This window comes from Schistocerca gregaria, chromosome 7 (genome assembly GCF_023897955.1).
Source record: "Schistocerca gregaria isolate iqSchGreg1 chromosome 7, iqSchGreg1.2, whole genome shotgun sequence".
NCBI lineage: Eukaryota > Metazoa > Arthropoda > Insecta > Orthoptera > Acrididae > Schistocerca > Schistocerca gregaria.
The window spans coordinates 457,187,929-457,211,989 of NC_064926.1; the positions used below are offsets into that span (position 1 = coordinate 457,187,929).

A 24,061-nucleotide genomic window follows, 5' to 3' on the forward strand; every position below is an offset into this window, starting at 1 on the left:
ACAAAAATTTAGTGCACAGGTTGGAACAGTTTATCAATTTTTTTTTGTAGACTGTTTGCTATATTCAGAAATTAACAAAATTCATTTTGCATCAAAGCAGAATAATTCTGCAGTAAAATTTTTCGTGTTTGGTAAGTTATTGTGGGTTTTGCTTGATGTAATTTATGGGCTCGTTTAGATAGTTCATTGTTATGTAATGTAGTTGTTCATATACTGCTGCAGAAGACATGCAAAGTATTTTCAAATTTTTGCTAATGAGTTTTTTCCAGCGTCAAGAGTGCTGTGAATTTCGATGATGGTGTTGTGGCTCTCAAACTGCATCTGATAATCTTCACTTGATGTCCTGTTCTGTGTGAGGCTGGTCAGAAGTAACTAAGTAATGCCTTTCTTATGAAACATAAATACTCTTTCCTTTTATTTATATTTAAATGTAACTCATGTATAAATGTTTATACAAGTTCTGAAGAATATCCTTAATTGGTCAGGTTTCTCTCTTGTATCTTTGTTGCTCTTTGAGAAGTCTTCTTGGTATGCACTTGCAAAGTGCTTATAAATTGTAAATTTCATAACTGTAGCCACCGTTTTAAGTTTCCTTTGGTGTTTTGCATGTTTTTAACAATTTATTCTTAGAACTGTAAGAAGTGTTTTTTTACATTCAGTATAGTAATAAGTCACACAAAATAACAACAGTTGTAAGTGTAACATTTTAATAGCATAGCTCCATGTCACTTCTTATGTTTTAAAAAATGCATTATTCAATGTAGCATCTGCATTCACATAGATGATAATGGTACATTTTACATATATTTCATATTATTTTCACAAAGTAAAGTGTCTATTTCATATATCGAATTATAAATTGTCTGTAAAATTTGAGTCTCCACGTGCACAAAATATTTACACCTGCAAATTGCACATGAGCCAACAAGATCAGTAGCCTAGCAATTTGTGCAGCATAAGACAGCAAAGGCATGACATTACAGCAAATAGTCTGGAATTTAATTTGAATTGTAATTGGTTGTGGTGATACAAAACTGTTCAAATGAAACTTACACCGATACAGCTTTTATGTAGGATACTTAAAAGGGGTGAAATGGAAAATGAGTAATTACTCAACTACAAAAAGAGCAAAATGGAGCTATTCAGAATAGAAGGAAGAATGTTCCTTAGAGATTTTTTAAAGTGGAAATTATTGAAGTAGTGTGTTGTTGAAATCGTGACATTATATGAAATAAACACTGAAATAATTTTATGTTAAATTTGTTGAGGTAAACACAGAGGGTGTTTAAAAAAAGTTTTGCACAGTCTCTAATTTTTATTTTTTACAGGAGGAGAATGAAATTTTTTGTGAACATATATGGAACATTGAGCTATACATTAAGCCTACTCAATATAGCCTCCTGCAGGTGTGACTCACGTGGCCCAACCTTCTTTCAATGATGTAAATGCACTTAGGTAAAATTCTGGGGATTGACTTTTATAACATTGCTTGACACAGGAAATAAGGTTTTTCTCAATATCAAATGTTTTACCATCCAGGTGGCCAGAGGGGTAAAACTCTGGCGAAGCCAAGTCCAGACTGTAGGGAGGATGAGGAACAATTGTCCAACCAATTTTCGTGATTTTCTCCTACGTCATAAGGGCTGCATTGGGTTTGGCATTGTCATGGTGTAGTCTGATGAGCTGACCCTGGAGGTGTGGTCTGTGGGTCTTGAAGGCACGTCGCAGCTTGTCCAATGACAAACCGTAATGGCTCTAGTTAATTGTGGAGCCAGGTTCCAAAAAGTCATTGAAAATTACACCACATTGATCCCTGAAGGAGACTCTCACCTTCCGTGGAAGTCTTGGTTTCTTCTTCCGAGGGGAATGCGGATGATGCTCCATGTATTGGATTTTGCCCTCGGGTTCAGACGAAAACAACCATGTTTCATCCTGGGGAATGACACCATCAAAACAGTTTCCACTCTTCAGTAACAGTCTTCACGAGACTGTTGCACACATTCCTCCTCATCGTTTTCATTTGTCATGTCTGTAATCTAGGCATCCAATGTGCACAGAATTTTCTGTACCCTGGTGACTGTACCAGTGATACTACACTACTCAATAACATGTCATTTCAGCAAGCTGTAGTCTTGTCAAACATCTGTCAATTTGGATGATGTGATCAATGTCTCCTTATTCACATCAGTCACTGCCCTCCATGGTCTACCGCATCGTGGATTGTTCAGTAGAAAGGAATCACCTTTAAATCTCTGCAACCACCGCTGGATACTGCTGCGTCTACTGTGTCCTCTCCATAAACAGGGAGCAACTTCCTGTGACTCGAACTGGCAGTTGTTGCCAGTCTTGAAGAAGAACTCAATGTGGACCATTGTCACAACCTGACATCTACTTCACAGTCCATTATGGTTCACCTGTAAATAAAAATTACTTTTATATACCAACTTGTAGTTACATGTTCAAAGTATGTTCACAAAAAATTTCATTGTCCTGCAAAAATAAAAGAAATTAGAAGACCGTGCAAGACTTTCTGAACACCTTTTGCAGCTCTGCCTAGAATACATCAAGTGGATTACTTCCTCATTTTGAATACCGAAATGTAATGCCTAAAAAGAACGATGTATCAAAATATACCTGAAATTATGCGCAAGAAGTTGTGGCATAGTGAATTCAGAAGTTGCACAAAATATTGAATAGCACTTGCAAGAAGTATAATTAAAGATGTGCCAGCGGTATAAAAAGGTGTCTAAGTAGACTTTCATACTTCTGGTATGAAAAGACTTAAGTTTTGATAATGTATCACAACATTTCATGTAAAGGGGCAGTGTGTTAAAATCCTTAGCCACTGTCTTAAGTTTGTTTTTCACAGTGTTCCTAAATCAGTTCAGTGTAACAATAAGATGATTTCCTTAAAAAGGTTGTGCAACTTAATGTTGAAGGAATAATCTTCTCATAACTTGTGCGAGGTAGCTGGTTAGGGAGCAGACTATTCTGGTAACTGTTCATTTGAGAGCAGTCACAAATGGTAGTATATTGTGATTTCACTGCCATTAGTATGTCTGCACCTTTGAGTAAACATTTGATAATGGCTATATATACACAAATACTATTTGTGGGAGTAACAAGTGCTGTAACTAAATATTACTGCTTCAGTGAACCATGTCACTCTCATTTTGAAACAAAGCACAACACAGAATTTGTCTTTAAAGTAAATAGGAAGACTGAAAAAATCCAAATGTGGATGGTCAGGCAGTTGGAGGCTTCCTAAATAACATGAAATGATGATTTCCTTTAAGAATCTGGATTTGTGGTGCTATGAGATTTTGAAAGGATACTGTACAATTTTCTGAACTGACATTGTATTAATAATCTACAGCCAATACTATTACTAATATAAATATTGCTGTGGAAAGAAAGAAAACTAGGTAACAAATTCTGAGCCCTGTAAAATTCTTTGCAGGAAGAGACGAGCTCTCACTGCCTTTAACATTATACACATTTATACTTTGTCTTTAAAACAGCTTATTTTCTGGTCTGGAAATCCTGTAAGTGCACCAGTTTGTTCATTCTCCACTTGTGTGTGAATCAGATGCTACAGTGATGAAAAGTAACAATTTGTTTTATAAAAGCAAAATGACTAATCTTAATTTTCAGTCATTGAAAAATTGTTCAGTTTAATGCCAACAGTTCCCACACAAGTGTAAAAACTGTTCAAAAAGTAATTATGGCTGATAATGTAATTTGTCACATACATAATATAGAGTAATTACGAACATCATCATAATATTACTAGGAAATAGGTGCTGTCTTGACGACTAAATACTCTTCAAACAAGTATTTGAGAAGTCTTCAGAAAAACTTGTTCTTAAAATTGAATGCATGGCAGAATATGATGCTGTTAAAAGCTGGTGTCTTAACAAATTCACTGTAAAGTAATAGTTCGTTAATAACAACAAATTTTGTAAATAGTCATATAAGCTTCATTTGTTTTTCTGGAGTTTTAAAATGTGGAGGCTTCCCTGGTGTAATGTCTCAGATTTTTGGTTGTTGAATACTTAATTTTAGCTTCATATGCAGACAAAATTTCTGTGCTTTCAGAATCCCACTTGTCATTTGTTTATAAATTTTCCACTCCATTGTAATCCTGTAGTGCGACAGTAGCAGTTCTGTAACACAAGCAGCAGTGGTATATCTACATTGTATAGGCAAGTTGAGCTGATCCACATTGCCCACTCTTTGTAATAGTGCACTGCCACTGATAAGATGACATTGCTTTCAGATGCTCTTTCAACCATTCTGGATGCTCTTTCAACCATTCTGCTCATACTTGTTGGTTTGCCTTTGAATTTGAAAATATATTCTCAACACAGACTTAATCACACAAGGTGCATGGATTAATCATCTATTGGATGTTCTGTTTATGGTAAGAGATTTCTCTGTGGTAACTAGAGATACCAGTATTTAAAATTTAACAGTAGTCACAACAGCTCCTGCGAACATGCCACTGAGTTTTATTTGCAGTAAAGATTTTATCTTCCTTCCAAACTCATCTAAGTTTGTTTTTTTAGCATTCTTGTGTTACTTTCATCTTTCATGGATCAAATATCTTCCAGTGTGGTACATAAGTAGCAGGTTTGTTACAATTCCTTAAAAGGCTATTCATGCCTTAAAAAACTGCTGGTCTTGGGCTTTGATATTTTGTACATTTCATTCTTCTGGAAATTTCAATAGTGTTTGTGCCAGAACATCAAAAGAAATACTATTTGTTGACAGACTGCAGTTGCTTATTCTCTCCTTTTCTATTTGGCAGTTACATACCTTGACTAATTCTCATGTTTGTATTGAGAAGTTCAATGGATGAGAATAATCCATTCCTTTCTACTTTGTCACATCAGGTCTACCTAATTCTGCCATGCCTCTCGAGTAAGATTTAGATTGTTTAAGGTTTAGTATAATGATAATTCTGTGAGGTGGGAGACACCTTTTAACATTCTCACGACTTTTACAGGGTGGTTGGAATTGTGGTCATCAGTTGGAGTTTGAAAGGCTACAAAGACGGCTGCTCGGCAAATAAGCTGAACCTTACTTTCTTGGGGTGTAAGTGGGAGTTACTCCCATGTTTGAGGATACCCTCTGAGAAGCAGTAGCATGGAAGTTCTCCAAGGAAATTTTAAAACAGCTGATCATTGACAACTGGGGAAAATATTTCACTAAGTGCTGCTTAGCCTGTAAGGTTATCAACCTGTTTCATAGTGCACCAGTCTGCCTATAAATTCAAGGTAAGTCTGTTTCGTGTTAACACTCGATACATTGTTTCCCAAGCACGTAAACAATATTTATTGCACAACAGCATACTTAGAAAGGTTATACTTCATTTGTTGTGCAAATTTAAGTAACAAAAATACTCCCTTATAGAATTTAGGTAACAGTATGATTTATTGAAGATGGTTTAACCAGATCAAACTGTTCCATTTAGGCCGCTAAGGTTTTACCGTGTTGACATGAATCAATATTTGGTTGTGGATGTATATGAAGAGCATTTATCTGTCAAAGGTATTCTGATTTTGTTCATATACATACATTATTTTTAATTTTTTAAAAGTCTGAAACAATGAAAACAAAGGGTTTGTTAATAAATAATCTTCCTGATGTCATTTAACATATTTTAAAATTCATATTCTACATAATGAGTTTTGGGATTGATTCCCATTTTAAAGTGTTTGTTTCTTTGTACCAGGCCATTTTTATGTAATGGTTTTTGATGCGTGAAGTTTTGCTTTGTTTTGTTGACTTTACCATAATACATAAAAACACAGTTTTTAGCTGGTTACTTACGTTTATATGTAATTAGTGGCAAAATCTGGAAGAACATTGATGTAGTTACCTTCTGGTGTATTAGTGCAGTGTGTCACAGGTGTTAAACATCACTCAAAACTTCCAGTGCCCAGTACACATAATTTCATAAGCAAACAGTTACAAAGATGTGTTCAGATGTAGTTGACAGAGATAATATTAAAGGTCCTCCACAGATCTGAGTTTGTATAGAAGATATTTATCTTAACAATATGTATTATAATTTGCTTACAACTATTTTACATTGGTACTTCTGTGTGTTGCTACTTTTATTTAAGTGTATTATCAAATCATCTGAAGAAATTCACTGATTAACTTTTAAAGTTTTTCATTTAGCATTTTGCATAAATTCTCCAGTTTTTCTAACAAATCCATTTTATGCCCTTAATTTTGTCACTGGAGTACTTACACGTTTGCCCTACTTTTCCAAATGGTGTCTTGTCTTGGGTGTGGGTGTGGGTGGGGTTCAACCCAACAGTCACTTCTTGATTTTTGGAAAAATTTGCAGTCTTCTGCGATATATTGCCAATGTGTGGGTTGGTAGATATGCATATATTTTTTTTTTTTTGTTTCTTTTTCCTCGGCGGTGCAATCTGCATTCGTGTCTGTCTTCACCTGTTGAGGTCTGTGTCAACCATGGAAGTAGTATAATCATTAACTACTGCAATATGTTTCACTATACTTACTATTGTTGCAATTTTTCTTGGTTCATAGGTATTAAAGCGTGCGCGCGCATGTGCACGCACGCACACAAAGCTATAGCTACACACATACATAATACAGGACACCTACTTAGAACAGCAGAGCGAAATATCAAAGTACTCCACCAACTAAACAAAGGTCATAAAATGGCTTTGTTAGAAGATCTGGAGATGCACACACATTACAGAAAATAGGAAGACGAAATCTTAAGTGAAAAATATGATATTGAACTGGTGAGATTCTTCAGAATCCTTGACAGTATACTTTGTTAAAAGTTGTAACACACAGAAATAACCATCTTTGTGAAATAGGTGTAAGCATAATTCATATTGTTGACATAAATACCTTCTGTACAAACACCTGTGGAGGCCGTGTAACATTATCTCTGTCAGTTACATCAAGAAACATCTTTGTAAGTGATTGTTTATGTGAGTTACACTCGATGTGTGTTGCCCACCGAAAGTTGCAAGTGGTGTTCCAACACGTGACACTCTGCGCAAATAGACAGTAAAAAACTGTAAGTACAAGCTCTTCCAAATTTCACCACTAATTACATATAAAAATCAATAACTAAAAATTGCATATTGTGTATATATTGCAGTAAAGTCAACAAATCAAAGTGGTACCTCAAAAGACATTATGTAAAAATGTCGCAGTGCAAAGTAATACACAATTAAAAAGGGTATATAATTTCCCTAAACATGTCTTGTAAAATATGAATAAAGGAAAATTGTGGCTAACAGCAGAGAAGTTATTTATAAACAAACCCATCATCACTTGGCACAAATGTTCAAGAATATTATTTGCTTCCCACTGTGATTTTAGACATTTAATTTCTTCTGTTCATTAGTGTTTCTAAGCTGGTGCTAGGTTCTGAAGTGTATTCTTTGAACCTATTTTATTTTGCTTATGTGTTTTCTGATGGAAATTTATAGCATGCAGGTCATGATGTATCATTCATTATTGCCTGTGTAATGCATTAGTTTCCTCCCACTGATGTTCACTTTGTAGGCTGTTGGTGCAATTGTATCGACTGCATTACCAATAATATAAAGTTAATAATCAGTTTTGTAATTTGAGGCTTTGAACTTCAGGAGCTCATTGACCCTGTACCCATTTCTGTGGTGCTAAAATTCCCTTTTCATCTTGTTTGTATCTTATAAACATTGGTGCAAATGTTTATAAATTCCAGTTGTATCCACTGCTGTGTGTGTGTTTTTTGCCTTCTGTATAGATCTTTCACAATTTGGTGATTACCCTCCCCTCCCCTCCCCTTCAAAAGTATACACTGTATTGTGATAGTCAGATCAATCAGTGTGAAAGTTTCTGCAGAAACAACTTGATTCCGTAAGTGTGTGTGTGTGCGTGCGTGCGTGCGTGCGTGCGTGCGCGCTTTAGTGACAGGTCTGTCACAGGAATTGTGCAATGAGTGGTTGGGCCAAACCATGATGGATTCCTATGACAAGTACTTAACTTTTTTTGCTTTGGTATAGAATACTGTCATTGTGTTAGTAGGAAGGTAGCTGGTGCTGGCATGCTGTAGGTCTAGGAAGGTGCAATGCAGTGACTGGTTCTATTTGGTACGTGACAGTCAATGCTCTTGCCTGATGAATTGAATCTCCCATGATGTAATTTTTCAAACAATGGAAAGTCCAAGTTAGATTATCGCCAGTGCTATGAAACTGTGCCACTACAGCCAAAATGCAACTGTTGTGTTCAACAAAAGCAGCAGATTGCGGTGGGGTGAGGAAGGGGAACTATAGCAGGTGGGGCATACTATGTTCCAGGTGCGACATTGTGAGGATATGGGGAGAGGGAAATTGGGAGTGGAAAACCAGAGTAACAGAAGGGTAAAAGACAGTTGTTATCTGAAATCTAGCTTCCCACGTTGCATGTACCAACTAATTTAGTCAGTCACCACTATCCCCACCCCTTCACTTAGTGGATGCCCGCTTGTCGCTGTTGACACCACTTCCTCACACACCAGCGTTTGTCTTGCCCATAGTCCCCGAAACAATTACCTCATTCCACATACACTTTACTAACTTCAGCCTATCAGGCCATGGGCACCCTCTTATCCAACTTTTTATGGCCCATATAGGTCAAAAAACCAGCCTCAAAAAACTGCACACTCCTGACCTGGTTCATGTTCATTGACATCATTATCTGGACTCTGGGGCAAGACACTTTGTCATAATTCTTTCACAACTTCTACACCTATTCTCCCACCCTCTTCAATCAAATGTGCCTCCATCCTCACCTCTGTCCACATTAAATCCGCCAACCAAACAGACCTACATTTAGATAGCTGCCACTCTTTACACATCCATACAGCTTGGTCTCTGTGGGAAAGCATACTTGCAGTAACAAGAACTCTCTTGCCCAATATGCAGAAGCTCTCACAAAGTTCTTCACAGACTGGAACTACCCCCAGACCTAATCCACAGACAGATTTTGTGTGCCATATCCTTACACACCCCCAACCCCTAAAAAACTCAAAAGGGGAATTCAGAACAAATAGAAGAAAATGCTGTTGCACTTCCCCAACCTAGTTCAAGTAACATTGTGAAGATGCATATTACATTAGTTATTTAAAGTTTTTAACAAAAATTCTTCATAATAAAATCCACAATGGTTTGATGTTCTGTATAGAATTACATAACGTCTACAATGTAGACCTACAAATTCTTGGTGAAAAGTCTTAAGAATTATCATTTGGATGAGGCCTGGGTCCAATTTTGAGCCAACAAACCAATTGTTTCACTTAGAGAACAACCATTTGGTATCAATTTTCCCCAAATGAAGGAAGTCACACTTTGGAGTCAACGTCACTCTCCGGTCTGAGAGCACCGCTGCCTCAACTTAGTGATTGTTTCGTCAGAAACGGATGGGCATCTGGAACGCTCATCATCATGGACATCAGTACTCGTTTTTTAACTCTGCGCCATTTGCACATTTGTTGTACACACATACACTTGTCTCCATAGATTTCGCATAGCTGGGAATGGATATCTGCTGGCGCAGTGTGTTTTTTGCAGACAGGAAACTGGATCATCCAATGCAGCTCACACCTGGCGGGCGAAGTGAGGTAGAGGTTCATAATGCCAAACCAAGACTGAGCTCTGCAGGCAGTTCGCTAGGGAGGGGATTTGTAGTGGGGAACCAAGGTGCACTACAGAATCAAGGGATCCATTGTAACAGCAATTTTCAAGACTGTAGCGCCATGGGAACTTTACTTTACAGGCAACCCTCGTATTACCTGAAAAGAGGAGGCAAACTTACTTTAGCCTTCTATTTACATCTTTTACTCTTAATTAGTATTATTCTTTTTAAGAAACTGCTTCTTGAGAGTTAACTCGTGAAAAAAATTCGATGTAGTTTTTAACCCTCCTATGCCCTGATCTTTTTATCAGGGCTTTGTTGGGGTCATAGGGACCTACTGTTCTACGCCAAATGCATTATCACTATTTTAATGAACTATCACGACTACATATGTTGTCATATTCAGATGTGTGTAAATACAAAAGTGAACCAAACATCATTGGACACAGTTGGCTCAAGAAGGTGAAATAATTGTTTTGAAAACAGTGATTATTACTGGGTCATACTGAACAGTGGTAGCAGGAGGGTTAACTAAGAGTAGTTGTGTAGCATGAGGAAATTCTATGAGGGAATATAGATTTAAGTTGGAATCATTTACTAAAGGAATTGCCATTTTAGTTTTGTCATGTTACTGTTGAGTGTTTGGATTTTGGTTGTCAATCTGAGCTGTATTTGAACCACTGTCGTTTGATTGAGTGAGGATTGTAAATCAAACAAATTTTACAGGAGATGGGTTTTGCATGTTGTGGAAGATTCACTGACTTGATCGTTTGGATTATATATTCTGATCAGGAATGCACATAAAGCCACCGGTCCAAAATGAGGCAATAAAATATGCGATGCAGTTCGCCATATGATGACACCAGGGAGCACATATAAACATAGTGTAAGTGGTTTACCTGAGCTTAAAAAAATTATTCATGGAGGTGAAGCAGAGTTACATCCACCTCTATAGTTACTCAAGCTGTTACTTTCCATATAAAAATTATAAAAAAAACTGTTGTGAATGAAAAGCATCTGTTTTGGGATTTGTCCTTCCTCTGTTATACATTTTCTCTCATTAGAGTTTGGGGAAAAATGCTTCTTAAACAAGTAATCTGCTCCTTACAGTCTGACACCACAGCCTGATAATCAACTGGATTTCTTATCGTTGTTGCTGATAGTTATAGGTTATACATCTCTGTACAAAATTAAAAAGACAATGGAAACAGTTTATATTTGTTTTGCACTTGGTGCACTGTATTTTAGTTTGCCCAGACAGATTTTGCCATTTTCACTTTAAGGCATTGTCAGTGAGATCTAGAATGATACAGTTTTGTTTTGATGTTCATTATTTGTAGATTGTATAACAGTTTAATCTTTTTTATGTAAATAAGTGATTAATTTTTGTTGTTGGCATTTACATAAAACATTTGTGCTTGCTGTAGAGGATGGCCAACAGTTTATGGTTGACGGAGCTATTCTTTCTTTGGTTAGCTATAGTAAGTTAAATGGAAGTGTATAATTTACTTTGTAATTTAAATAAATGTAGGTAGTGTCTAGCAACAACATAGATGAGGCATTAAGTCACAAACAGGCACATGGAAGGATTTCTATACAAAAGCTTTCAGCTAAAAGGCCTAATTCACTAATAGTGCTCACAAGCCTCCATATTGAAATGCCATACATATCACTAACATGCTAATGCCTTCAATCTGTGTAGCCATAAAAGCAGTTAAACATTGATGCAGAATTGATTTTTTTGCCACCAGGAGAAATGGCCAGGAAACTTAATTTGGATCCTACAATTTGGTCTTGGTAATAAACATTCCAGCACAGGTGGATAAAGGCAGGACCATAATTGATAATGTTTTCTTCAGTGAAGTTCAAAGAAAGAAAATAATTTTTTATCTAATAACAAATGCTCTCTCTGATCAGGATGCAGATTTAGTTAGGATAAATAGCGCAGTGCCTTAGGGTATGGATACTACTCAGTGGGAATCAATTAGAATAATAGATGACTCCAGGAAAAACATTTTTAGAATAGTTCTCCAGAGATCTGGGATGAAATTTATAAAGTAATCTGTTCCATGATAAATCTGCATTTTCTTTGAAAACAGCTTTTACGAAACCATGATTGAAGTATCCTGTGAAAGAAAAACATAAATTTATCTTTTGGCAAGAATAAGTAGGGATCTTGCAGTAGTTGCATACTACAGAAACTACCCAAAATTACTAAGAAGATCACAAAACCAAGGAATGTGCACATCATTCAGAAAAAGTAATTTCAACATTGGACTTGGGGCTATATGGAATGCATTGAAATGAGACACAGGACAAATCACTATTGAACTGAATGTAAGGGTGATAAATGATGTCACAGGTGGCAATGCATGTGATGATAATCATTTCTTATATATAGTAGAAATTGTAAGGATGAACAGTTAATAAACAAAATTGCAACAGTATCTTGAAAATGTAACTTCACAAAATTTAATCATATAAATGTATCACAAAGTTCTCCACCTGAAATTAAGCAAATCATACATTCTCTCAAAAATAAAAGCTCATGTTGTTTTGATGGAGTTTCCAGTAGAATGCTAAGGATTTGTTCCCTTGTTATTGTTCAGTTCTACCTGAAGTATATAGTGCATTACTAACTTAAAACATTTTTTCTGGAGAGACTGAAATGTGCCAGTGTTGAAATCACTTTAAGAAAGGTGTTCAGAGATGTCAATAACTACTGACCTGTTTCAAGCCAACATCATTTCTAGAATTTTTGAGGTGGTGATGTTTTGTAGCATATCATCTCACCTTCACAGCAATATTATTCTCAGCAAATCAGAGTTTCAGGTGGTTTGCTCTACTGAGAAACCTGTTTACATCTTCACTTGCTATATTTTACAGTCATTAAATAATAGCACTGCTTGGTGTTTTCTGTGACCTTCCTAAGGCATTTTACTGTGAATCACAGTATTCTAGTTCATAAATAGAAGTCTCGTGGGATTGATCATATAGCCAGCCAAATTATTTAATATCCAATGAAAAGAATGCAAAAAGTTGTACGTAGTAATTCATTCAATAATATTTGGGAAAGTAATTCAGCTGGGGAGAACTTAGGTGTGGGGTTCCTCAAGGTTCAGTCTTAGATCATCTGCTCTTCCACCTATATGTAAATGATCTCCCATCTAGTATACAACAAGCAGAATTAGTCGTCTTTGTAGATGTGATACTAGTATTGTAATAAAGTGAAGCACACATTCTGAAACAGAACAAATGGTAAACAAAGTTCCTAGAAGTATCATTGTCTGGTTTTCTGCGAAAGGTGTCACCTTCAATTACACGACATAATCGATGTTTTTGAAAGCCTGCAGCTATCATTCATTATTTAAATAGTGAAATATTGCACTAGTGAAGTATTTTTTAATGCTTAACAGGGTGCATTTCGAGAATTTTTTTGGGTGTCAAGTGCAAATATGTAGACAAGCATTTTGTGGTGTTCGCATTGTTCTGCTTGTCTCTACTGAGGTCATCTTTGTGAGGTTATCAGGTCACAGTGCCTCCTCAGTTATGTAAAAAAAACCACACACGCAAATTATCACTCACATTCTTTACATTGGAAAAAAATACATATGTAAATACTGGGTAACATCGGTAAAAAAAAATACATACATAAATACTGCATTTAACGAGAGTGAATTCTTGAAACATCTTCTGCTCAGCTTAGAACAGTATGTAAATGGTGCTGTGTTTATAGGCCTACTGAAAACATTTGAGCAACGCAAAAGTGAATGAAGGTGTCAATTAGTGCTGCAAGTGGCCAAATGCCGAAGCATGTTAAATGTGTTTCACACGTTTACCAGTTTAAATCTGCTGAATATAGTGCCCTGGTGTCAAGAGACTTGACAGTGTAATATTTGTAAACACTACTGGAGGGCCAACATCATGCCAGCCAGTGTCCTTTTTCTCCCCATGAACACTTCCTCATAATGTGTAAATTGTGGGAAAATTGGTGTATAAGTAAAATGAAATTTAAGCAAAGATATAATAAACACAATACATGTGGAGGAGAAAACATTTGTAAAACAAAAGAAATTAAATTGTAATTAATACATAAAATCAATTAAAAACATACGAACTAAGTTTGCAGAGTTTGAAAAGAATGATAGGAAGAAAAACTGAGAGCAGATGAAGTTGTTATGACTAAAATTGTGACAAATAAATGGAAATAAAAATTTACAATTAAATCAGTTAATTGAATAAAAATGATAAAATAAAAAAAAATGTGCATTTCACAAGATTTAAACTCTCAATCACTCTCTGTAGCACAACTTTTTTGACATTAATCAAGCATCACGCAAATTTCTAAATTTTTTGTCAAGTATACACAAATGAGAGTGGCTGCAGTGTGAGATGCCTGGGTCCCTAACCTACATAACCATATAGGCGACTACAATGAAAAGTGGATACTAGTGCTGGGGATCTTCTTGTCAGCCTGGCAATAGTATGTTAACCACCATATTAGTCAATAGTTTACCACAAGATATAGATCCAGGTAGCCAACTTGTAAGGGGGGGGGGTGTTGGGAAGGTAAATGGAATCACATATAATAAATCAGCGTGAATTTAGCATGTATTACTGTTAATTAGCATGAAAATGCTCATGTACAGTACCAGAAAAATTAAGAAACAAATTTTATATACCTAATATGACTTGAAAATTCAGTGAAATTTGTCAGTTTTCAGTTATAATGATTAGTTGTTCACAGTAATATGGTCTCTTTATTTTATAATATTTCTGCTGCTTGTGCTTATCGGTAGTGTGCATGGGTAACCAATGGTCATTTTAAGGTTACATGTGAAACTGGGAATGTACAGAACAAATTTCAGTATTGAATAGCTACCATTTCTCAACCTTGATAAACTGCTGCTGTTACATAAGTTTCACACATGAATTAGGAAAATTTCAAAATTTAGGTGTAATTTTGTGTTATCATTAAATAGTTTACTACTTATGCAAAATATTATTTCTAGTTCTTAGTGACAATGCTCTGTGTAAGCACACATGAAAGAAATGACCTTAAGTGCTGTAGTAAAGACTAAATAATATTATTTGTGTGATTAGCTACAATAAGCTTATTTTGTTGGTAGGTTGGGCTCAGGACTACAAATTTTAAAGACAGTTGATAAAGGTTCACTTTCCCAGGATACATACTGAATTGAACAGAATATGAGCAGTATTGTAAGTGTGTGCTGAGCTGTAGAATTTAAACTTATATCTGATTCCTGTTTTGGGGAGAAGTACATTTGTATGGAGTATTGTTTAGCGGGTAGGATAAGTTTGCGTGCGCACGCACGCACACATTCCAGATGTGGAATAGACATAATTGTACTTAGGCATGCATCATTGTTGGCGGGCCACTTGACTGAAACTTGCACTATGTTTTGTCTTGGTATACTGTTTAAAGTGATCCTCCAGACTGTGGTGTACCCTCAAACCACTGCCTTTCTGCACGTTCGTGTGTCTGAAAGTTCCCAAGCTCTCGCAAAAATCCTAAAAAGGGTGTGAAATGCTGTGTGAAGGGGTTGGTGTCAATTAGGGTACTTTGGTATAGCCAAGCTGCTTCTCAACCATTTCCATCTGCTGGGCCATACATGAACACCATCTCAGATTGCTCCTGATGTGTATACTGGACCATTCTGCTGCTCTCAGTACATTGCATCAATCACACAGCTTCCAACACCCAAGAAATACATGGTGTGTGGTCAGTGGAACTGTCATTTGTCAATGCCAGCTACTGTGGCAATGATGCGTTCCTGGACACATGTTCATAGGAGTTTTTTCCTCCATTCAGTTGGCAATCCACCCCTGCAGTTGGGTGTTTTTATTAATGTTCACCCTGTATAAAGATGAAAGTACTTATAATTAATTTGTTCCAGAACTTCCATTTTTCTGGTGTCTGTAATTATATAAGAATGTGGAATTGAGACAGTGAAATTTTTTATTCTGTACTTAATTGCTTGCAGGGATTGATAATATATACCGTATAAATTAGAATTGATTACACCAGATTCTGGAAGTGAGGAATGAAATATGGACAAATGAAACAATCGCTCAGGCTAAACTCAGCTGGAAAAGTTATCTGCAGTTTCTGAAATTGGGCTAGAAGTCGTGCTTAAATAATTTCGACAGTCCCAGTGACTTCAATCATATGGTAGCTCATGTTGGAATGTGAAGTTTTGGGGCCAAAGGTATGTAAAGTATCTTACTATTACTAGCAGCACCTTCACTCTCATTTCCAGCATTTGCAATTTGGTAATGCTACATTAATTGGCTTCCATAATTTAACACCAGTATACATCTGAAGATGTAAGAGGGCATACTGAGACGCAATACCTCCAAATTTTTATGTGAAAAGTCTTAAAACCTTCTGAATAAAAAAAACATTATTTACAAAATAAATCTTCATGTCCCTGTAGTTATTTCGTACACAATGGAAAATTGATGTTGAAATATAAACAGCATTATGAAAATAATAAATATCTATTTACTGTTCAGATAATACATTGAGTTGCATAAAACATTCACGCAATCAAGCACACTTCATGTGCACATGACACCAGGAGCAGAAAAGGGGAGAAACAAGAAGGGGAAAAGACAGATGTGTACATCGGCAGATAGCAGTCCATGAGGGTGATGAGAGGTGAAATCTGTGGAGGGGAGAGGTTGTGGAAACTGTTGGGTAGAGGGTTTGGGACAGTAAGTTACTGTGAAGTTGAGGCCGAAATGATTTCAGGAGGGAGAATGTGTTGTAAAGATAACTCCCATCTGCGTAGTTAAGAAAAGTTGGTGATGGTGGACAACACAATTTCTTCAGGCTGTGAAGAGACATTGAAATGAAGCTTTTTCATGTTTCCCTGCATGCTGTTGACAGGGTGGTCTATTTTGTTCTCGGGCACAGTTTGGGAGTGGCCAGTCATGGTGGACAGCCACTTGGTAGTCATACCAATATAAAAAGCTGTGCAATGATTGCAGCAGTGCTGGTATGACACAGGCACTTTTGCAGGTGGACCACCCTTCGATGGGGTAAGATAAGCCTGGGACATGACTGGAATAAGAAATGGTGCATGGTTGGATTGGACAGGTCTCACATCTGTTTTTCCCACAGATATGATTGCTGTGCAACAATTTGAATTTGAAGTAGGATGTTGTGGTGGTTGGGTGTGCAAAGGAACAACACTTCAGTAGGGGTGGGGAGGATGCCCCTCATTTCAGTGCATGATCAAGCCCTGACGAAGGATGTGGTTCAGTTGTCCCCTTCTGGTGTGGTATTGGACATAGAGGCAACTCCAATCCTTCGTAGTTTGTTCGTGGTGGTTTGGAGGGGTGTAGGAACATGGTATGGGAAATTCTTTTGTGATCTAGGTCTGCAGGATAGTGCCTGTGTGCGAAAGGCTTTGTGAGGCCTTCAGTATATGGGCAAGGAAGTTGTCAGTGCAGATATGACATCTCTGGGTGGCTGAGATACATGAACATAGCTATACAGTATACAGCTCTGCTGCAATCATTGTACAGCTTTTTATATTGGTATGATTACCAACCAGCTGTCCACCAGAAACAGACTACTGCTGAACAATGGAGAAGAGTAAAGTAGATCACGCTGTAGCACAATATGCAGCTGAACATAGTGTGCTAGATTTAAATAATGCTTCACAACCTAGACAGTCTGGATCATCCCCCCCCCCCCCCCCCAATCACCAGCTTTCTTGAACTGCACAGATAAAAGTTATCCTTGCAACAAGTTCCCTACTTTCAAAATTATTCTAGCTTCAACTTACAATACCTACAGTTCCCATACCCTTCGTCCAAGCCTCCTGCCCCCTTTCTGCTGCTCTCCTTTTCCACTCGCCATTTCTCCCCCCTCTGCCTATACCATAGCCTCAGGCACTACACGTGGTAGCTTTGTCTTCTTCCCCTCCTTACTCCGCTGCCATCTAGTCCTTGCACACTATGGAAGATGGTGCTTTTACGTCCACACGTGTACTGTGTTATCGCTCCACCTTCTCTGCCCCACTTGAAAATGGCTGCTTTCGTACAGTGTGACACCTGCATTCTGGTTGTTGCAGCCAGAAAAAGGTCATGTGTGTCTGGGATGTGCTTACTAGCGTGGATATGCGTTTTCTTTCCTGAAGAAAGTCTTTGATTGTGCCGGACAACAAGTCAGTGTGTAATTTTTAAGGCTGAGCAATTTTAACATTTTTTCGCTACCTAAAGGAGGTGACATGTGCTTTCCAATAGATGATTAAGTGAAAGATCCAGTCTAACTGGATATTCTCACAGGCGGCACATGTATGTGACTATATAAAAAAGTATAGAATGTTACGACAAATAATTGTACATAACACAATTCAGAACCACCTGTTAATAAGAGTGCTGCAAATATGCAGTCATGAAGAATAAAGATGTAGAATAGTTATGGAATTTGTTTTATTTGAAAGGCTTTCACATAACAAGTTTGAAATGTTACTTTCAGTGTGCCTCATACTAAGCTACGGAATTGATTGTAGCTGCAACTAGGCCTTCACTAGAACTAGGAGTAATATGTTTCAATAATTAATTTATATTAAAATCTTGTATCATTGGGTAAAATATCCAGAGGCAAATTGTATTTTAATGCATATACATTTTCATTATTGGTGCACTGTAAATTCCATCTGCCTCCAGCTGTAATAGTCCTTTCTGTAATGTTGCTGGCCATTCATAATCTCTGTATAAGTTGCAAGTTTGCTGATTTTACTGTCATTGGCATCTTGTCAGATGTAAGAAGTAGTAATATATTGCTGTGAAACACACTGCATTTCCTTTCCTTTATTTGTCATTAGTTACGTGATACTGTCATGTTTCTTGTACTGAGTAAACAAACCCATTAGAAAATACACAATTTGTAAATCTTTCCTACTCCCTATAGTTGTCTTGCATCAATTCTATTACCATATATTGATAAGAAGCTTTTAGTGGCGTTCTTCATTGTGTGTGCTAAATTTGTGGAAGTGGTCCCCCCTCCCTAAGCCCTTTCGCTGCTGTGCTGGTGTATGTTTTGCCCAGGTGCTGTGAGGTGTGTACATGAGCGTCTCTTGGTTATTCCTACAGTGCTGTGGACAAGTGTATGCATCTTGAGCTGCCAACTTACCTCTTCTATGGGGAAGTTACTTTCCTATCTTGGTGAATAAAATAGTTTTGTACGTGCAATAAAAGATACGTGCAAATAATTTGGGGGGGGGGGGGATGAAAACTTGTTTTGGTCTCTTAAATTATTTGTGATATTAAGATTGCTGTGACCACATGATCAGTGATGTGCAAGGACGTTAATGGGCATGCTGAGCACGACCGTCCATTTTGTATAAAACCTAATAACTCGAACAAATTGAGGCCTCAATCTCCGCGGTAATTTCAAGTTGCCGCCACTCATCCACCACCTGTCATTCAACATCATCTTTGCCTCTGCACTTCCACCTCGACTGACATCTCTGCCCAAACTCTCTCTTTGTGTGTGTGTGTGTGTGTGTGTGTGTGTGTGTGTGTGTGTGTGTGTGTGTGTGTGTGTACCTGTCCCTGTCCCTCCCCCCCTTCCCCTCCAAAGGTAAGTCTTTCTGCTCCCGGGATTGGAATGACTCCTTACCTTCTCCCTTAAAACCCACATCCTTTCATCTTTCCCTCTCCTTCCCTCTTCCCTCTTCCCTGACGAAGCAACCGTGGGCTGCGAAAGCTCGAAATTTTGTTTGTGTGTTTGTGTTTTTTTTATTGTGCCTATCTACATTGTAGTTTAATAAGTCTTAAAATTATTTGTGTGTGAATTCAAGTTGAAAGAAATATATCATATGTAACACTGATTTTGAAGCATCTGCAAATACTATTTCTAAAGTAATAGAAAATGACTTTTGTTCCAGGTGCCAGTCTCGGAGTATGTGTTTCTTCTATAAGGCAATAAATAAGTAAAATTTACACACTGGTAATGAATTGTATAATGTGGACATAATTTTATAACAGTACAAGTGGAAGATTATTTAAAATCGTAGTGTAAAGACATTAAAAGAGTCAAAATGGAATAATGTTTTTTCTTTCATCCAGTGCTTAAGCCTTAACTGTTAACACATTTCATTAAATGTGTGCTTCAGCTTTCAACAAAGTCACCACAGGGATTTCTTTATGCAAGTGACTTGGTTGAGGTAGGGATTGCATTTTCTCACAGGATTAATGCTTCCCCAACAAGTTTGACCGTTTCCTATGAACTTTCCCTATGACATCCTTCCTACAATAGCTCTGATGAGAATGGATACCACTCATATTGCTAACAATTGTAATTATTTGTGTAAAATGATGGGGTTTTAAGAGATTCATAAAATGAATTAAAAAACAAATACCATATTGTCAGTGCATTATTGGCAAAGAAGAGACATAAGTGTTCGTATACACTGACAGTTTAAAACAGACCACATTTTTACATAGTGAACAGTTACAGAAACAGTTTTCGCAAATGGTATGCAATAATGTTTAACTCTGTATCGAGAGATAGAAGCAGGTATAATGGGATGGTGTATACTTGTTCATGAAACAGAAAATTGTAGTGTTGGTATTCATAGGTCAAACTTTTGTGAAAAGTGTGCGACAAATAATGAAATAGAGGCAAGGCAGGACATACTGCGCTATTGCATTCTAAACACTGCTCATTAGGTTTCTTGTCAAGTTCTGTTAGATGGGGTGAGAAATTAGAACAATGTAAATGAGAACTGTTTTACTTACTCTGCACTACATGTTAAAATACAGTGAGAGGGTTATTTTATAAATAGAATAGTAGGCTGACACTAACACACCAGTGGGTTCTTAAGAACATGTCCAACTGTGTGTGTGTTCTACGTTTAGTGGTAAATTTTTGCGAGAACAGCTGCATTTTTCTCTTAGTTTTTGATATAAACTTACATTTTGTCTTCTAGCTAATTACGTGTCACATTCTGTTTCGTGAAAAAGATTGTCTTGTGTGATGGCCCACAGCTGGACAAATGTTTAAGGGGAGACAGAAGGCAAATATGCTCAAGAAATGCCTTTTTAGATTTTTGTGTATTTGATGAAGGAAAATTTACAAATCTGAATGCATTCAAGGAAAGTGATTACAGTGAAAGTGGTTATATTTGTGCACTTTTGATGATGGCAGGTGGCAGAAATGTGGACCTACTTCACTAAATAGTGTGGTGGCAGCATCATTTCATTCCAGCAAGGAAATTAATACAGTAATTCTAAGCAATACTGTATAACTTGCAGAAGTGGAAAATGGGTGAAGGCTCCTGTCGGAAGAATTATATTTGTCCGAGTGATGGATGGAGGAAGCAGGAGTTCTCATGGTTTTTTATCGATCAGTAGCAAGTAGAGGTGTTTGCAGCCAACACAATATTAAGGGGATGGTGACAGCAAGACTATGACTAGATATGTGCAGAACCACCATACGGTTCTTGTCAAAAATTACAAATCTGAATGCACTGTGCATGTGTAGAAGAGAATCGGGTCCAGTTAAAGATTAGTAGAAGGAAAGTTACAAGCAATACCAGAAGATAGTAAAAAGTCAGGTGGAAAAGATAACTCTGATTGAGGACAGAATTATTATGGCTTGTCCATAAGTAGTAGTGCTGGGAATTTAGAAAAGTGAAAAAAGGTGTAAGGTCCATCCTTCTCTATGAACTGGCGTCAAATGAGAATTCTCAGCATTTTTTGTACTTGAATGATACTATGTGCAAGTACAGGAAGAGTGCAACACACAACCACAAACATTCTTTACCTGTTGCAGTAATGAATGAAATTAAACCTAAATTTAGAGAGCTTTGTAAAGATACTTAGTTGAAGAAATGTCGTAATGGGGAAAATAAAATTTAAATGAATGTGTAAATTCTGTCATTTGGAACTGGTTACTGAAAACTGTTTGTTCAGATTACAACTCTCAAATTTGGTGTTCTTGATGCAATCTTATGCTTCAATGATGGTTTTATTGAATGTTTTGGAAGCATTGGGCATAAAATCTAGTAGAAATAATGCAAAATCCTCTGTGAAAAAGACACCGCAAAGCAGAAATTGCTTTTTTAAAAGGCCGAAAAGAAACAATACAGAAAAGGAGACCAAGAGAAAGTTAGTAAGTGTGATTCAGATCAGCATGATGCAGGAAAATATTAATTGTAAGTAATTCTCCTAATTCACTATCCAAAAATTGCAATATTAAACTTCAAATTGATTTTTCTCAAAGTTATATATTACAATTTTCAGGTACCATTACTTTGTTCTAAATGGCTGAGAAATTTAAAAAAAATTGTACTCAGGATGGTAATAAGTTATTACAAGTGAATTGAGAAACACTGAGCCAACAGTTTTACACCAATTCCAAATCTGCCAAAACATTCAAGAGCACAGTGTTTTGGGACCGAAAGGGCACCATTTTCGTCAAATTTCTGTTCCAGGGAAGACCACCAATGCCCCACAATATTGAGAGACCCTAAAAAACTCAAAAGGAGAATTCAGAACAAATAGATCGAAATGGCTGTTGCACAACAAAGTTAGCCCTTACATAGCCTTTGCCACCATGCCATTCTTGGAATCATTTGACTGTGATAATTTTAACCATTCCCCGTGTTCCTACTTTCCTAGAGATTGTCATCTTTTCATTTCCAGATTAGTGAAATTCTTAACCAACGAGCAGGGGCAGGAGGTGTTTCTTAAGTGGGGGAAGGAGCTGGTGGGAGTTCACCAAGGAGGGCAAAGGAAACTTGAGCCATGGCTCACCACATGCATTGAACAGGATTGTGATTATGTAGGAAAACAGTTAATAAGTTGATCAACAATACCCTGGAATTTTTTCAAATATAAAAATTTAGTGCACTTACCTTCTGAACATGTCTTGTACACACAGTTTTTTAAGAGGCAACTGGAAGGCCAACCCAGAGAATGTTCAACAGTCTGCACATCATTACCCAACGTTTGAGGTAACATCACATACAAATGAATGTTCCATCTCTAAAATACAAAGGTAATTTGAGGGCTGTGTTGTCAACATAGGATCCTTAAGCCTACAGTCAACTTTTTAATTGTGGGGTGTCTTCCACAAAAATCCAACCACTTCATTAGCACCTTACTGGATGAGGCAGGAACCATTCGGAGGAATGGCCTGCAGAATCAGCTGACAAATTCTACTAAGCATACTTTGGATCAGTTGCAGTTTTCACGCATCATGACGGGGATCACAAACTGGATGACCTCAGGTGGCCACCATTTAAGTGGGGGAGATGTTGATAACATTTTTGTGCACTTCATGGACAGCAAAACAATGAGAATCTGAGCATAGACTGAGGATTTATGTTGTTTTTCTTTAAAGTTTTTTTGTTTCATACTACTTTATTCATTTCCTTCTCCCCGAAGTCTGTCCAAACACATTCACAGATGTTCAGGCATTATTAATACTTTTATTTAGCTGTTTGCAGTAAGTATTTCAGTGAAGAAAATATGCTTTGATTTACTGTTGCATAGTTGTAGTGTGCAGTTTATGCAAAATATTTCAATGACTGCCCAAACTGTCTTATTCAGATACTGAGAGTTTTGCTATTGTGTGCTTGCTGCTGGACTCAAATCAGGATGTCAACTACTGTTGGTTTCACACTACCAAATCTCGAAGTTCACTATGCCCTTAGATCTTTTGTTTTATCACAGCTGTCACTAAAATTCTGCAGACACGAACTCATTCAGTGTTTTCCAATCGATCTTTGCTATAACAGTGGCAAGACACCACTTGTAGTTCAGAGCCTCGCTGGAGCTCAGGAAACTGATATAAGTTAAAAGCAAAATTGACATCACCTAGAGAAGAGTGCTTGTTGTCATATGCATGAAATGAAATGACTTGACTTCTGTTCACCACCCGGAAGCACAACAATTGCAATGAGGAAGCCAGGGAGACCACAAATAAAAAAATATCGTAAAAACTTTCTACCTTCACTGTAATGGCAGACAAATTGGTTACAGTTGCACAGCTGCCTTTTTGGTACTTGGTATTTTTAGGTGGCACAAGGATTTCATGAAAAACAACCAACTGAAATAAACTATTCAGAATTAGATTTCCACTCTGCAGCAGTGTGTGTGCTGATATGAAACTTCCTGGCAGATTAAAACTGTGCTGGACTGAGAGGTAGACGAGGTACTGGCAGAAGAGCTGTGAGGATGGGACGTGAGTCGTGCTTGGGTAGCTCAGTTGATAGAGCACTTGCCTGGGAAAGACAAAGGTCCCGAGTTCGAGTCTCGGTCTGGCACACAGTTTTAATCTGCCAGGAAGTTTCATATCAGCGCACACTCCTCTGCAGAGTGAAAGTCTCATTCTGAAAACATCTCCCAGGCTGTGGCT

The 24,061-nt window shown here is 37.2% G+C and overlaps 1 long non-coding RNA gene across 1 annotated transcript; it reads left to right on the plus strand.

The window, feature by feature from the left end:
- The first annotated feature begins 382 nt into the window (after window positions 1–382).
- On the plus strand, window positions 383–19,745 carry LOC126281369 (uncharacterized). Its single transcript, XR_007551258.1, has 5 exons — window positions 383–4,423; window positions 5,009–5,279; window positions 10,384–10,543; window positions 15,663–15,887; window positions 19,584–19,745. It is a non-coding gene; the product is annotated as an uncharacterized LOC126281369 (long non-coding RNA).
- The last annotated feature ends 4,316 nt before the right edge of the window (window positions 19,746–24,061 follow it).